Source organism: Petromyzon marinus, unplaced genomic scaffold (assembly GCF_048934315.1).
Source record: "Petromyzon marinus isolate PM22_M1 ecotype Great Lakes invasive population unplaced genomic scaffold, UKy_Petmar_22M1.pri1.0 PM_Scaffold_19, whole genome shotgun sequence".
NCBI lineage: Eukaryota > Metazoa > Chordata > Hyperoartia > Petromyzontiformes > Petromyzontidae > Petromyzon > Petromyzon marinus.
In genome coordinates, this window is record NW_027423157.1 from 521,726 (window position 1) to 537,927 (window position 16,202).

Genomic DNA, 16,202 nt, shown 5'->3' on the forward strand with positions numbered 1-16,202 from the left:
GAGAACAACTGATGATCTGTGTGCTGATGATGTTGGTGATGATCTCGTAATGGCTGTTCACTTCGAGGAGTGGGAGAGTCTGATGGTGAACCTGGATCGTGCCAATAAGAGGTAGGGCCTTACCATTTGCCCTAGCAAATAAATCAAAGCAGTACCTGCCTTGATATTTTGTATGTCTTCAAGGACTCCACCCCCTCAACTCCGCATGATAGGTAGTTGTGGAAAGAGTGGAGGTATTCCCATATCTGGGCAGTTGTTTATGACCAGCTCCGATTTCAGAGCGGAGGTCTTACTCTGAATTAGTTCAGTGGCATATCCTTTTTTTCAGCTGCTTAGCGCTGTATAAAAGTTACATGGCCTATCACTTCATACAAAGCTCTGGTTCTTTTCTGCCAAACTTGTCCTCTCCCTCCCAGCTATAACCTCCCGAAAGCAACATGTGACCTTTGTTTTGGCGTAACAAACACCAGTGAAAGCAAAACAGCGAAAGTGTAATGACTACACGTAATGCAAGAATCTCAGTTGTATTTCTCAACGGGTATTGAATATGAAGTCCCAGGAGTGGTGAAGGTTCATCAGCCTGCAGACCCACAGGTGGCAGCGGTGGATTGGCCTGCAGACGTTGGGGTGGTGGTGGATTGGCCTGCAGACGTTGGGGTGGTGGTGGATTGGCCTGCAGACGCTGGGGTGGCGGCGGTAGATCGGCCTGCAGACGCAGGGGTGTCGGTGGTGGATCGGCCTGCAGACGCAGGGGTGTCGGTGGTGGATCGGCCTACAGATGTAGGGGTAGCGGCGGTCGATCTTCCAGCAGTAGCCGACCAGTGAAGTTCTCGAATAAATTTACGCAATTTGCCGAACCTGGTGGCTTTGGCACAGGCGGTGGTGGTGGTGGATCTCCCAGCAAAAGCTGGGGAGGCAGTGGTGCATCTGCCAGCATGAGCTGGGTTGGGATGACAGCGTTGGATCTCCCGGCAGCAGCCGGGGTGGTGGTGGCGGTGTTGGAGATGCCAGCAGCAGCCGGGGTGGCAGCGCTGAATCTGCCAACATCAAGCGCCATGGCGGTGGGGGTGAATAATATGCCAGAAGCAGTTGGGGTGGGGGTGTCGATGCATCTCCCAACAGCATCCCTGGTGGTGGCGGCGGAACTGCATGTGGCTGCCAGGATGGCGTTGAAGGCAGTGGTGGTGTTGGTGGAGACCGTGGCCGTGGCTTTCTCCAGCTCCTTGAGTTATCGACGCATCATTTCCAACTGCAGATGGCGCTCCACATTCTCCCGTTTGTATACTTGAGTGCAGGGAAATCATCGACAGTTTGGTCAACATTAGCCCCTACACGAGCCTTCTAATCATCGCAACTCTTCAAACTATATCGCTTATATAATGTACATCATTTCAGTCACAACAAAAATTACATATAACACATCGGGGCTGTGAAAATTACGGCTTCGTATTACCAATATCTTGCCTGTCCAGAGAAGCCCATGAACTAACGTTGTACATACAAACTCATAGACTCAGAGGGCCATAGACTGAGTCACAAAGAGCAGTGGATAGGGCCCGGAACGGTGTGGTGGTAGTGAAAATATGAACCCAACTGCGTCCTTTTCAATGGAACCAGGGACCCAAGTGTCATCATAGGCTTTCCCTCGCAATCGAGGATTGCCTTCCAGAGAAAATTTGGATTTTCTGTGGGTCCAAAGATGGCTGAAGAGACCAATCTGGGATCGACAGATTCTGCCGCAACTCTGGCACATGTGTCCAGAAATAGTGGTGGGTGGAACTGCATTAGTAAGTCGGGCTGCAGGCTGTTGTTTCCGCCATTCCCACTTTTTCTGTTTCTGCTGTTAAGTTTTAAAATGTTTGGCTTCTTGAAATAGACTCTGTCTCCATCTGAGGTGATCCTGGGAAAGATACTCCCTTGAGTTAGTGTCGATGGAGCACTTCTTCATGTTGGACTTGAGGACATCCTTGAAGCACTTTCTCTGACGAACTACATTCTCCCACTTTTGGTTAATCAAGTTTGACAGTTTTTCATTGAGGCATTGGCGGAAGAGGTCTTGCTTAATGGAGTGCTATAAAGCTTCAATGTTAATCTTCTGTAGACATCTCTTCCGATGAAGCCGTCATTTGGGAGCCAGTTTTATGAGCATGGTTGAGCAGATGAGTCGATGATCAGTCCAGCCACCAGCAGCTACTAGAACAGCCTGGATGATGCAGACATCTTTGGGATCCTGGGCATGGACAATGACGTAATCGATCAAGTGGCGGTGCTTAGATCACGGATGATGCTATGATGTTTTGTATTTGTTTTTCTGGCGTAACAGGGTGTTAGAATTGACTTTACCCACTCCTTCTTTCCCGATGGTTCCATTACAGAGGTTTATGTTTCTTCCAACTCTGGCATGCATATCACCGAGCAGAATACGTTTGTCTCCCACAGGAACAGTAGAAAGGATCTGATCAAGGTTGACGTAACATTCATAATCGGAGTGAAGAATCAGGGCATATACGCTGATAACAGTAAAATATTGGCTCCCCACCAGTTTGAGACATAGAGTCATGAGGCGCTCACTCATCAAGTTAATTCTTGATGGAGAAACCAACTCTGTGCAGCCGCCGCTGTTCTTCCTGTCTGTCTTTCCAGAAGAGGGTACAGCCAGCTCCTTGTTCCTTGAGCTGCCCCTCCTCTTATCGTAGAGTATCATTGAGGGCAGGTACGTCAGTGTTGTGTCGTCTGAGTTTCTGGGCCACGATTAAGGTGCAGCATTCTGGGCGTTCACTTTTAGTGTTGTCCATGAGGGTCCTGACATTCCAGTTCCCAAAGGTAATTATCTGACTTTTAGTTTTGTTTCCACCACAGTAATGGGGATCCTTCTGAACGTGGTTATCCAGTCGGGAAGGAGTGAGACAGACTATGTTTAGGGCCACTTTCCTAGCTCCTTCCCCACGTGGGGTGAGCAGAGTGGATCATTTGAAAGGACTTCTTAGTCGCAGGAACAGCTGCAGAAACACACTCTTGTTTCTGCTGAGTGTTAGACGACCTTCTTGTAGCTGCCACTAGAAGCTTCCAGACTTCACAATCATGCTCCCGTCGTCACTAGCTGGTCACCAAAAACATTGTATTGAATGGGCCAGAAGATGTTGTTCCTTTAATGAAACACGCCTGTGCATGATTTATTTTATTGTGGAGAAGCTGATAATTGTTTTTTTACCCTGTTATCTGGCAACAAAACTGACACCTTTTTTAACAAGGAGTCATGTTTGCATTGACCACAATACCTGCGGTCGGAGTGCAAACAAAAAACATAACTCTGATAATGTATGCACTGTCCTTGAAATTGATTGGTCCACACCCGAGACAGCTTTCCTTAGAGCCTAGTCTCACATGGTGTTGGACCAGATGACGCCAAAAGCTGTTGTACAGTAGCTTCCACACAGTTCTTGAGAGAATGGGACCATGAATCCAATGGCAAGGAGACCAGTACGATTGGAGATATCGTTCTGCTGCAGTCTTGGTCCGCCTTCACAGCTGTTGAGATGTTAACATCTTCTTCCGCCTGCTCTGCCGTTGAGGACTTGTTAACCCATGGCTGGTGGCAGACATGCTTATTATAATGGCGGCCTATACTCGCAATGTGGCAGCATCGTTAAAGGGTATATGTCGCTTTTCAAGAGGAAAACCATTGGCATGTTCAGTCCTAACCACACCCTGATGGTGCTGTCACTACTTGGTCCACAACTGCTTATCCGCCAGGGTTGCCGCTGCTTATTTTGCAGCTAACGTTCACAGAAGGTCGTTCCACTATCCACCACCTGCGGACGCGCTGGGTCCCTGATATACAATACCCTGGCGTCTACAAACTAAGCCGTGTCTGTGGCAGTAGTTACATTGGGGAAACTAACCGACATGTCTCGGACTGTGTTCATGAGCATAAGGAAGATTTGAAACACGGTAGGACCAACACGGTAGCCTTGGCTGATCATTGTTTTAATGCGGTTGGCTCACACGCCAATTGATTTCTCTAAGACGAAGGTACTTTGTAAGCCCACTGGCTATCAAAAAAATTCGTTCATGAAGCCATCCACATATACAGACACAGTCACAATTTCAACCGAGAGGATGGGTACAAACTCAGCAATCATTGGAAGAACGTCATCAACCAGTTTAAGTCATAACTGGTGTTGTTCTCATCCTGCCACCTTCCGATGTTAGTTTTTATTTTCCCCATAGGTTCGGCTCTCCGATCTTACATTAACAGGTGAAACAAATTTCACACCAACATAGCCCCTTCCGCGTGCTGACCTCGACGTGGCGGCAGCTCTGCGATCTTACATTAACATGCCAATCTCTCACATTAACATAGCCACCTCCGCGCCCTCATCATGGAGGCCGCTCTCTGATCTTACATTAATGTGCTAATTTATCGCATTAACATCACTAGCCACGTCGTTTATGACCCTTGGGCTACATCCATTTTCAACCTTTAAAAGTCTGCCTCAGCAGCTTTCCCCCTCTTTCTTCTTCCTGATGACGATCACTTGTGTTGTGATTAAAACGTCAGAGTTTTTTGTTTATTTTATTTTTATTAATTTGAACCTATCTACGTGACTTTACCGAAAGACCCAAATAATATGAATTCCTGCAGTCACGAAAGCTTTAAGTCAAAATTTATAGTAATGACTCTTCCTCAGATCTAATTAGATGAAATAATTACCAGATGTATTTGCACCATTCCTACAATGCAAGGCTCTCACGAAGGTGATATGTTTTACAGATGGGTAGAGTGTGCCATGGTTTCACATTAAGGGCAATGCTGCTCTGTGGTTTTAACCAATTGGATAATTGGAAAGTATTATTTAAAGTCTGGTAAATTTGGACTGTGGCACTGACGCATATGGCCGGCTCTTTTTTGAATAACAACCACCATTAGTTTAACAAGCCTAACTGATGAAACCCAAATGGAAGCCGGTATAATTATATTGCTTAAAACAAATGCTGCTGGGGAATGTTGGTGGGAAAAGCCATTAGGCTGATGTATTTAAACATCGTATTCTGATTTATGTGGAGACACAAAAAGCGAGTTATGCTTCTACAGTATTTGCTTGTGCAAAGCATGGACAATCATTGCCACAGTGAAAGAATCAGCTCGGTGGCTAGGAGATGTTAACTACCTCACCTGGTATGGAGGAGGCCGAGGGTTTGATCCCGACCCTGATGCCTTTATAAGGAGTACCTTGGATATCGAGGTGGTTAAATTTTTGGAAAGTGCAGCAAAAGCCAAAAGCGTGATATTCAATACTTAAGCTTGACCTAAATAATGAGCTTACATACACGGCAACCAAAAATAGACACATCACAATAGAAATGTGCTGTACTGAATGCCAAATTTACTACTATAATGAGTAAAGAATGTCTGTGTCCTGCACGTGACGTCACTCACGTCGAGCAGGCCCCCTCATTAATACTCATGAATAGACTAATCTCTCACAATACAAAGGCCACTGCCACAGCCATTGACATGCTAATCTCACAATACAAAGGCCACTACCCCAGCCTCTGTGGTTGGACCATCTCTAGCTCCACCCACCTACCTTGATGCACTCATCTCAGGCCTATATAAGACCTTGTCTCAGCAACTTTCGGGTGACGTCACTCCATATGGGGGGGGCGAGGTGCCTCCTCCCCCCTCCTCAGCGTCAACTTAGAAACTCACTACAAAGGCAGAACCCTCACGTCATGCGATCTCCCTAACGCTATTGAGACATCGAAGTAAAAAGGACGTCATGATGAACAAGGGATTATAACCTTTAAATGAAAAAGGTCTGTCACTGCGGCTTTACAAATTGCACACAAATGGATGCAATGAATATCACTTCGCGGTCTGATTTACTGCAATAGATTTACTGCAATACACCCATCCTTGGATGGGCAAAAGGCTAGTAAACAAATAATCCCCTCGCCCGCTCCCCACCACGATATCACACAATGATACAGTACTTGTACAGTATATCCGCTAAAGACCAAAACTAATCCCCAAGATAGGTAAATTGATATACATAGAGCTTGCCGGCGATAGGTCTAAACCACGAACTATGAACTCGTGATATTCAAGGGTCTCCCGTATTTGAAGTTTGCATGTTCTCCCCATGGGCACGTATCCTTTTCTCCAGGTCCTCCGGTTTTTTTCTCCACATCTAAAAACATGCGTTAAGATAATTACTGCTATAAATATTCACATAAGCCACTTCATTGAGCAATCATATGTGGCCAGGCTGCTTCTGGAAAAGAGCTATATATCTCAGTGGGCCTTACCTGGTCAAATAAAAATAGGTCGCTTACAGGAGCTGCATGGATTGCCACATCACAGGGACGCAAGGAATCGCAGCATGGAGAGGGCTTCATCCAGCAGTGGATTGATCCTGGTTTATGTTTTGCAAATAGTAAACTGCAGTGTGCACTTCCAAATGAAGGTGTTTAAAGTGTCTGGTTATCTTCTTTGGTTATTTCGGTAAAGTCACGTAGAATGAGAATAAAATTAATAAAATAAAAATAAGACAATAAAATTCTCACGACGTTTCGGCCACAACACAAGCGGCCTTCTTCAGGTGAAAGAACAGAACTGTCGGGACGATAGTGCTTCAATGAGTGCTGCTGAGATTCGTGGCGTCTTTTAAGCTCGGTGATAGGTGTGAATGACCTAGAAAGCAGGAGAATTTAGCATTGAAATAGCAAGGGATTAGCTTGTGACAAAAAATAGCTGTGTTAAAGTCAAAGTTTACATATCAACAGAGGCATTTAGTATATGGACGCTAAAGGGCCTCCAACTACCCAACTATCATACAGTAAACCAATGTGAGAAAAAACTAAGTCTATATTACATCAGTATAATAATTGTACTTGATATATTCTTCAATAAGCTGAGCTATTAATCACAAAGCAACTGGGTATACACTATACTATATAATGAATACCATATAGTAAAACCAATGAAAACCAAAATATAAAGTACCTCAATGTTATCAATAAACTCTATATACTCTCCAATCAGCTGAGCCACCAACAATAAGTCGTTATATATCACAATGCCATATTGCAAAAAATGGCGTTTTTTCTTCCCATCAACGACCAGCACCACGGACAACGAACGAGCTTCGTTCAGACGGACGACTCAATCCATGCTCGGAAACGGAAGAGGGAGAGAGACAGCCATAATGCGTTGTTATACTCCATGTTATAAACCATACCATTAACCGTGGTGTGAGAGGTATTAAGAGGCAATATCAGCGAAAGAGCTGTGGTCTGACAGTAACTGTAAAATACAATTAATTAAGAACCATTGGAAAGATGTTTTAAACCATTTCGGAACTTCATTAAATTTATTGGCTGGTTGGGGAGGCCATATTAAGTTTGCGAGGTCTGAAACTCCAGGCCAAACATAAATAAACTTCCGTTATCTCCGAAAAAGTAAGATGGATTGATGACCAAGCTGTGGAGGTCTGCCTAAATTTATAAGATGTCCATTGTTTCACAAGAGATAGCATGAATCGGATAAGAAATACACTATTAATTCTTATACACTGGTCCATTCATACAATTAGTATATTAGTGGGCTACATTAGAGAAGATAAAGGGAGGAGAGGAGAAGAGGAGGGCCGGGGTGCCCGGAGCCCAGAGAGTGCCCAGAGGGGCCAGAGAGCCAGGGGCAACCCTGATGTTTATGTTGGCTGGATAGCATGTGCTCCTGTGCATGTGAGGTTGCTCTCAACAGAAGTCGTTCCTTGCACGAGAATGGCTGAAACGTTGAGTAACCACTCAGAGGTATAGTGGTTAAGCAGTGAAGACGGTATAGTGGAAAAACAGTGGAGATTTCTGAAGCAGAGTTTACGATTTGCAGTTGTCAAATAATATTGAGCCGATCCATATGGCAAGTGAAATAAAGAAGACTTAAAGTGTGTTGCTAAAACAATCTTGGAGGAAAGAGGATACATGTGTGCCTCTTGGAGAAGGAAAGGCATTGCTCAAAACTGTGCTGCAAGGTCACGTGCCATGAATCACATGAGTTTAAAAAACGTGACTGTAAACCAACAAGCTTGTGAATAATATTCATGGTGAAGACACCTCTATACTTTGGATACTGCACTTTGTCTTTTCATAAATGTCATGTTGGCACTGGGTTTTGGCTTATTAACCTAAATTCTGAATTCAGCTATTCATGTATTTCTATTACAGTATCACATATTCTTTGGACCAAGTGTCAATTGCCTATTTGATGACTGGTACTCTGATTATTTTTTGCAAATAAGGGACTTGTTTTATTTAAAATGTGTCTGTGTGTGTGGTTGAACAGTGTAACAAATCCATGCGTTACATGTGTAGTGTTGCAGCGCCGACCTGGGCAAGGCCTATGATACAATCAGTAGGCCAGGGCTCTGGATTGTTATTCGTGTTTTCAGAGTTCCTTACCCTCTGCTCACAATGATTAAGGACCTTCACGATGGTGGGCAGGCCCGGATAAAGTTGCGTGCCCGGGAGTCAGAGCAATTTCCTGTTTACAGTGGGGTGTGACAGGGATCTACAGTGAGGGAAAAAAGTATTTGATCCCCTGCTGATTTGTACGTTTGCCCACTGACAAATAAATCATCAGTCTATAATTTTAATGGTAGGTTTATTTGAACAGTGAGAGACAGAATAACAACAACAAAATCCAGAAAAACGCATGTCAAAAATGTTATAAATTGATTTGCATTTTAATGAGGGAAGTAAGTATTCGACCCCCTCTCAATAAGAAAGATTTCTGGCTCCCAGATGTATTTTATACAGGTAATGAGCTGAGATTTTGAGCCCACTCTTAAAGGGAGTGCTCCTAATCTCAGCTTGTTACCTGTATAAAAAAACACCTGTCCACAGAAGCAATCAATCAATCAGATTCCAAACTCTCCACCATGGCCAAGACCAAAGAGCTCTCCAAGGATGTCAGGGACAAGATTGTAGACCTACACAAGGCTGGAATGGGCTACAAGACCATTGCCAAGCAGCTTGGTGCGAAGGTGACAACAGTTGGTGTGAGTATTCGCAAATGGAAGAAACACAAAAGAACTGTCAATCTCCCTCGGCCTGGGGCTCCATGCAAGATCTCACCTCGTGGAGTTGCAATGATCATGAGAACGGTGAGGAATCAGCCCAGAATTACACGGGAGGACCTTGTCAATGATCTCAAGGCAGCTGGGACCATTGTCACCAAGAAAACAATTGGTAACACACTACGCCGTGAAGGAATGAAATCCTGCAGCGCCCGCAAGGTCCCCCTGCTCAAGAAAGCTCAAATACATGCCCGCCTGAAGTTTGCCAATGAACATCTGAATGATTCAGAGGACAACTGGGTGAAAGTGTTGTGGTCAGATGAGACCAAAATGGAGCTCTTTGGCATCAACTCAACTCACCGTGTTTGGAGGAGGAGGAATGCTGCCTATGACCCCAAGAACACCATCCCCACCGTCAAACATGGAGGTGGAAACATTATGCTTTGGGGGTGTTTTTCTGCCAAAGGGACAGGACAACTTCACCGCATCAAAAGGACGATGGACGGGGCCATGTACCATCAAATCTTGGGTGGTTCTCACCCAGGGCATTGAAAATGGGTCGTGGATGGGTATTCCAGCATGACAATGACCCAAAACACACGGCCCAGGCAACAAGGGAGTGGCTCAAGAAGAAGCACATTAAGGTCCTGGAGTGGCCTAGCCAGTCTCCAGACCTTAATCCCATAGAAAATCTGTCGAGGGAGCTGAAGGTTCGAGTTGCCAAACGTCAGCCTCGAAACCTTCATGACTTGGAGAAGATCTGCAAAGAGGAGTGGGACAAAATCCCTCCTGAGATGTGTGCAAACCTGGTGGTCCAACTACATGAAACGTCTGACCTCTGTGATTGCCAACAAGGCTTTTGCCACCAAGTACTAAGTCATGTTTTGCAGAGGGGTCAAATACTTATTTCCCTGATTAAAATGCAACTCAATTTATAACATTTTTTACATGCGTTTTTCTGGATTTTGTTGTTATTCTGTCTCTCACTGTTCAAATAAACCTACCATTAAAATTATAGACTGATAATTTCTTCGTCAGTGGGCAAACGTACAAAATCAGCAGGGGATCAAATACTTTTTTCCCTCACTGTGTGTGAGGAGTCTGTGGGTCGCAACATCATGTACGGCTGGAAGTAGGACATTCCAGACTAAGAGGGTTCATGATGGCAATGTCAACTGCACTGAACCAGCCAGCAAAACTCACCGCCAATGACACATATCACATAATTCACTCTTAAGCAATTGTTCAATCAATTAATTGAATCACTACAATTAAAACCAAATAATCTCCCAGAACAAACACTTCGCACTCTCCTCCGTCAGCCACCTGCCTCGACAATAGAAACGCATCAGTCCAGCAGTGGATAAAACCTGGCGTGGGAGGTATGGGGGGCGGCGGCTTACACTTGCGGTGGACAGCAGGGGGGTGGCTGGATGCAGTAGCCATCGCAGATCAAGCAGAAGAACTTGTCATCGACTGCCATGCGCCAGGGTAATGGGCCTCTCCTACATCCACACAAATCACACTGAGCAGCACACACGTCACACCGAAGAGCACGCACGTCACACACCGAGGAGCACGCACATCACACACCGAGCAGGTTGCACAGGTCTCCTTTATCAAGACAAACGTGGAGCAGATTACAACTACAACTCTTCTACGCCTGTCACAATGCGTCCCCTCTCCCCACCCCCAGTTTATGGGGGGCCGCGGGCCTCACTCCCCCCTTCGCGTCAGCCCCCCCTAATAAATGGTCCGGTTGCATTGTGAATGCACCACTCGAATGACGTGCAGTCCCGTGGCGTACTGTAACGGGCTCGTGATTTACTCAATAAAATTCAACGTAAAAAATAAAAACGATCCCAAGACATTATTTAAAATAAAGTATGGCCATCGTGTGTCAGCATCACAGGCTAAAATTGTCATGTAAAAAAAAACTTCACTGCGAAACACTCAATTGGGATTGCTCGCAGCAGACAGCACTTGACCTGCTTGCAGGTTAGGTGCTGAATAACCGTGTGTCACACAGAGAACAGTTGCCACTTAGGGTGCCCTTTTCAAATGCTTGAGATGAGATGTGATTATCGCGTGTAAATGTGCACACTAAAATAAAAAAATCATAATTATAAGCGAACTATTATCGTTTCAGGTGGCAGGGTTGTGCAGCGGTGATCTTTGACCCTCGCAACAAGAAGGGCCTTCTTCTTTGGTTCTGTCGGTAAAGTCACGTAGAATGAGAATAAAACAATAAATTAATAAAATAAAATAACACAATAAAATTCTCACGACGTTTCGGCCACAACACAAGTGGCCTTCATCAGGTGAAGGGACGAGACTGTCTGGAGGACAGCGCTGGAGCGAACACAGCCAAGCTCAGACCGCGACCTTTAAGCTGTGTGATTAGAAACAGAGCGCCTTGACAAAGGAATAAGCATAAAAAGTTAGCATTTAATTGGCGGACTTAGCATGATGAACGGTGTAGAGGGGGTGAACATGTGCGGACAGGCGAGGGGGGGAGGGGTAGTTTACATATTGATGGTGTGAAAAGGGAATTTAAGCTGCTGCGAAAGTTTGGGATACCATCACTTGAAAAATATACTGTACCATTGAAAATTAGTTTAATGTTTGGTTCCGATAATTTAGCATTGAAATAGCTGCGTGATTAGCTTGTGACTGGTCACAGAGATGACTATGTTAAAGTCAAAGCCTACACATCCACAGAGGCACCTAGTACAAATCAAACAGGATAATTTAGCATTGAAATAACTGAGGGATTAGCTTGTGACTGGTCATAGAAATAGCTATGTTAAAGTCAAAGCCTACACATCTACAGAGGCACCTAGTACATGGACGCCAAAGGGGGCTGCATCCAATCGACTATCATATAGTAAACCAATGTGAAAAAAACCTAAGTCTAAATTACGTCAATATAATAAATGTACTCAATATATTCTTCAATTAGCTGAGCTATTAACAGTAACTGGATATACACTACACTATATAATGAATACCATATAGTAAACCAATAAAAAACTAAAATATAAACTACCTCAATGTTATCAATAAACTCTATATATTCTCCAATCAGCTAAGCTACCAACAATAAGTCGTTATATGTCACAATGCTATATGGCGAAAAAATGGGTGGATTCTTACCCTCAACTTTAGCACCACGGATAGCTACGAGCCCCGTTCAGACGGACGAGTTCATCCATGGTCGGAACGGCGGAGGGGGAGAGAGACAGCTGCGACGCGCTGTTATACTCCATGATACAAACCATACCATTAACCGTGGTGTGAGAGGTATTAAGAGTCAATGCCAGCGAAAGAGCTGTGGTCTGAAGCTCATCGTAAAATACAATTAATTAAGAACCTAAATGGTTTAAAACATCTTTCCAATGGTTACTAAGCCAGAATCCATCTTCTCGGTTGAAATTGGCTCTGTGCTTGTATATGTGAATGGCCTCATGAACGAATCTCTCATGGTAGCCGGTTGGTTTGCAAAGAACCTCCGTCTTGGAGAAGTCAATGTCATGTGAGCCCACTGAATAATAACAGTGAGCTACCACGGCAGAGGATTTCGTTCTACCGTGTTTCAAGTCTGCTTTATGTTCGCGGATGAGGTCCGAGCTATGTCGTTTGGTTTCTCAAATGTAGCTACTACCACAGAGGCACTTTAGTTTGTAAACGCCCGTGTACTGTATGTCTGGAACAGCATCAAGAAGGGCCTTGGTTAATCATCTGACTGGCACTTTGCGGAGTTTTCTACGATCTCCCTTATGTTCTGTATGGGTTATCCAGTTTGCTGACATAGCTTGAAAACACACAATCACAATGTAACTGGGTATTGGCCAAGTATCCCAATGCTTAAGTTACCTGCAAATGACTTCATTGGATGACACTTGGCAGCAGAGGCGGATGATGGCATTGCTGGGGCCCTATGCCATTGTCAAGCTTAAGAGGCCCCATCTATGAATGCCTGTATATTTTTGTCATCAGAATGAAAATAACTGCTTTGGAGAGTCTTTTTTTCTCACCGATCTTTATTTTTTAAACAATCATGTTAAAACTCAACCCTCGTGTCCATTTCTTGTTTCGTATTTAGAGCCCCCCACCCCCCCCCAGTGTGAGCTCGACTGTGATGGATCACACGTATAATTGTGCACTCATATTTTCTCTGGGTAGCCAGGATAATTTATTATTTAAGTGAATGCAATGGTGATCAGGGGATTGGACCCAGAGCCCCACGTACACAGTAGAGTACAAGGGAACGCCCACAGAACAGATTTGAACTGACCTCCGGATTGAGAAATTGAACTGTGTTGTGACGTGGAGGGTGTTTCTGAACGCTATTGTGACCGACCCGTCCCGACGGGAGGAGAGAGGACAGGGTGGACCGGCTGCATGAGCTTACTCTCCGGCACTGCACAGCACAACATCGCCTCCCTACTGCAAAAAACTCGGCAGGACCCTCCTGAAAATAAAAGTCTTCGGAATCAGTGAGGCCTGACCTTGGGAGGACAGGCGAAGTCTTGGTCGTCACAAGCGAACATTTGTTTCTCCACATTAATTTGTATCCCCGGGTTACCATCAGGGCTGGGCGCTGCAAGCTTAGCTTCTGAGATCTGATGAGACTGGTAGAAGTTTTTTAAAAGGTAATTTCGGCGTCTGGAGCCCAAGCATGCAACAACTTTATGCAACTTCATGGTTCTTTCGGTAAAGTCACATAGAATGGAAATAAAATAATAAAAATAAAACATAATATAAAATAAAATTCTCACGATGTTTCGGCCACAACACAAGTAGCCTTCTTCAGGTGAAGGAACAGAACTGTCGGGACGACAGCGCTTCAATAACTGCTGCTAAAATTCGCAGCGTCTTTTAAGCTAGGTGGGAGAGGTAAAGCGCCTTGACAAAGGAGTTTACATATTAAACAGGATAATTTAGCATTGAAATTGCTGTGTTAAAGTGTTGGATCAGCAGGGTGTTAAAGTGAGAAATTAGCATGTAACTGGGAGATTAGCATGATGTTAATGTGAGGGATTAGCATGTGACTGGTCACGGAAATAGCTATGTTAAAGTCAAAGTTTACATCTCAACAGAGGCATTTAGTATATGGACGCTAAAGGACTGCAACTACCCAACTATTATACAATAAAACCGATGTGAAAAAAAACTAAGTATAAACTACATCAATATAATAAATGTACTCAATATATTCTTCAATAAGTTGAGCTATAAACATAAAGTAACTGGGTATACACTACACTATAAAATGAATACCATATAGTAAACGAATTAATAAAACTAAAATATAAACTACATCAATGTTCTCAATAAACTCTATATACTCTCCAGTCAGCTGAGCTACTAACAATAAGTCGTTATACATTACAATGCCATATGGCGAAAAAATGGGTGGCGGTTTTTTCCTTCTTTCCAACGTTAGCACCACGGAGAGCGACGAGCCTCGTTCAGACGGACGAGTCCTTCCATGCTCGGAACGGAGGAGGGGGGAGAAACAGCCACGATGCGCTGCTCTGTCCTGTGTTGCGTTACAGCCATGCCATAAACTAGACTACTATACATTGTAATGTTATACCTTCCAATCTAAACTACATTGTATAATATCGTATACACAGCCCAATGTAAGCTCGAACATTATGCAGTATATTAATATGTCTCCAACTAAACTTTTTCCTACATTACACGACTATACACCGTAATATACACTACCATAGACAAACTCACCCTTGAATTATACAATGCGTTGCTTTACACTACCCTATACTTTAGACTGTAAAATGTTAGACTTGTAATATTACACTATGTATTATTCTACCAACCCTACTGTATACCACACTGCTGTATATTCACTATACAATTACGATACTATATATTGCCTTATGAATTATGTTAAACATTGCAATGTTAAACTATTTATTATTATATAACATGCTTAAACCATACCATTGACCGTCGTGTGAAAGCTATTAAGAGGCAGTGCCAGCGAATGGACTGCGGTCTGAAAGTCACCATAAAATACAATCAATTAAGAACCGAAATGGTTTATAATGTCTTTCCAATGGTTACTAAGCCAGAATCCATCTTCTCGGTTGAAATTGTCTCTGTGTTTGTATATGTGGATGGCCTCATGAACGAATCTCTCATGGTAGCCGGATGGCTTGCAGAGAACCTCCAACTTGGAGAAGTCAATGTAATGTGAGCCCACTGAATTATAACAGTGATCTGCCACGGCTGAGGTGTTCGTCCTACCGTGTTTCAAGTCTGCTTTATGTTCACGGATGCGGTCCGAGATATGTCGTTTGTTTTCTCCAATGTAACTGCTACCACAGAGGCAACTTAGTTTGTATTCGCCCGGGTACTGTATGTCTGGAACCACATCTTTTACAAACGTAACCAGATCACGGATTTTATGTACTGTGTTGAATCGGACCTGGATCTTGTGTTTATTCAGGATTTTGGAGATCTGTTTTGTGACCCCCGCAATGTAGGGTAAGGTGATGGTTTTGAATGGCTCCTCAAGAAGATCCTTCTTCATGGCTGGAGTGATGGCTTTGCGGATTGTGTAGTCGGAGTAACCATTAGCCTTGAGAGCTTGGTGTACGTGCTTGAGTTCACTGGCAATGTGTTCCTGGTCGGAAATGCATTGGGCTCTGTGGTATAGAGTCTTGATGAGGGAGTTCTTCTGGGATGGATGGTGGTGGGAATCCGGTTTTAAGTAAGCATCCGTATGGGTAGCTTTCCTGTAGACAGAGTGGCCCATTGAACCATCAGGTCTCCTTTTAATTAGGACATACAAAAAGGGTAGCTTGCCATCTTTTTCGACTTCCATGGTAAATCTGATGGCTGGGTGTATGGAAGTGATGTGGTCGAGGAATTGGTCTAGAGCAGGCCGGCCATGTGGCCAGATGATAAAAGTGTCATCCACGTACCTCTTCCATAACGTCGGGCGTAGAGTGGCAGTCTGGATGGCGTCCGTTTCAAATTTCTTCATGAAAACGTTGGCCTCCGTGGTGCCTCACCACAAACGTGGGGCCCGGTCAGCCACGTCGACTGTCGTGATCGCGTACAGGTGGTGAAACTGCCACACATGAACCA